Here is a 1,704-nt window from a genome sequence, read left to right as displayed (position 1 = left end):
GCTAGGATTGACCAGGTTAAACGTTTCATCTTTCTAGTAAGGCCGAAAACATTTGGCATAGTTGAGAGGCATACATGCATAACTTGTACGGAAAGCAGACACGCTGCATCATACTTTAGCATAAAAAATAGACCTATGCCTCGCCCCTGCGATGGGATGCCGAGTGCTTGTAAGAACGCCAAGAAAGTGTGACCTGGTAGTAAAGGCCAAAGGGATCCACCATGGCGAGCTTGCAGGCAGGCCGGTATGGCATATGGAAGCGGTACGGGTGAGAAGGAAGAGATGCTTGGGTCTGGGTGAGCAGACGGCAGCGGCGTTCGCTGGCAGCCGCAAAAGCCGCTCGTGGAATAGAGAAGCGCCGCCGTGTGGACTTGTATTTGGTTTGGGATTCAGAGTTCCAAGGGATAGATTATTACGGGCCCACTACCTGGTATGGGGGCATTTATGACCTTTCCTCTCTATTACATTTGCTTTTGATTCCTGAGTTACTTTTTAGAGCATGGTTAATAGTATAGCCAGCTGCTGACTATAAGCCAGTGCCATGTCATCTACAACCCATCTTATAGCTAACATGTGTAATAGTAGATCAAAAAATTATACTACTTTTTTATTATGTGGTCCACCTTTCATTCTCACAAAGTGCCTAGGAGCACGTGCTAGAGCTGGCTCTTCACGAAGAGCCCGCTTACCTTCTCTCTCCTCTTCTCTTTCTTCCAACTAAGCAAAAATATACTAGTTTATTTCTTATAGCCCGCTGACTAAGCTCTATTGTACTTGCTCTTAGAAGAACCAGAGTGAAGTGAGAATCGGATGTAGTTTGTGTATTTCCTTCAAGGGAAATAGTAACTGAGGATCACCTCTGGAAACATGTGTTGGGGAATTCGTCGGCAAGCAGAGGTCATGGCATGGAGTATCTAAGATCCAAACGACCAATAATAGTACAGATGAAAGAGGTGACAGTCATGAAAGAATTCGCTACATGTCGGATCTCCTGCGGTCGACTCAACAAAATCTCGGTATGCACCAACCAATTAACACAAAAGCTCACTTTGATGTTCTTCCGACCGCAAAATTTGAACGATCTGCCTGGCAAGCGAAGGGAGAGTAGAGACAGATCTGGGGGAAAAGATGCCTAAGCGAGAGTTGCATACACTGGGGGCAAACCTGATGATCAATCGAAGAACTGCTAAAGTCCTGGATCGACTGAAGAACTGTTGAAGTCCTGGATGGAATGGATCTGGCTGGAGAACGAGATTGACGACGCGGCTCGCTGGTTGACGGGAAAGATATAGTACTACTCATGTCCGGCCGCAGGCTAGGGTTGCAAGTGGACAAGTGCGCGTGGTCCGCGTTGGGAATTATTTAAGCAGCACCATTATTACAGTAAGCGACAATTAGTTCAGTTCCTGCCGTACAGTAAGCGACAATTAGTTTAGTTCAGTAACCCACAATTAGCGACAATTAGTTTAGTTCAGTTCCCATCCGAAATTGCATAGGGGCACTCGGCGACTACACACTGGAATTTGCACCATCAATTCTCATCGGGATCTGCAATCACTATATTAGCTGATTTGTATTCAAAGTTTCGTAGGCACGTATTTGTCATGCACTGCTCTGTATGTTGGTAGCACAGTCCATGTGCTTCTGTCCTTGAGGGTGATCTTTCTGACATATGCACTTCTGTCCTTGAGGGTGATCTTTCTG

The 1,704-nt window shown here is 46.0% G+C and overlaps 1 protein-coding gene across 1 annotated transcript in view; it reads right to left on the bottom strand.

The window, feature by feature from the left end:
• Positions 1–1,314, bottom strand: part of LOC119340195 (G-type lectin S-receptor-like serine/threonine-protein kinase At1g67520) — a 4,428-nt gene extending 3,114 nt beyond the window's left edge. Inside the window, exon 1 of the mRNA XM_037612095.1 lies at positions 1,165–1,314. The gene's annotated coding sequence lies outside the window, so the exon portion shown is untranslated. The remainder of the gene's footprint in view (positions 1–1,164) is intronic.
• Between the last annotated feature and the right edge of the window lie 390 nt (positions 1,315–1,704).

This window comes from Triticum dicoccoides, chromosome 7B, assembly GCF_002162155.2.
Source record: "Triticum dicoccoides isolate Atlit2015 ecotype Zavitan chromosome 7B, WEW_v2.0, whole genome shotgun sequence".
Lineage (NCBI taxonomy): Eukaryota > Viridiplantae > Streptophyta > Magnoliopsida > Poales > Poaceae > Triticum > Triticum dicoccoides.
This window is presented reverse-complemented; position numbering and strand designations above follow the sequence as displayed.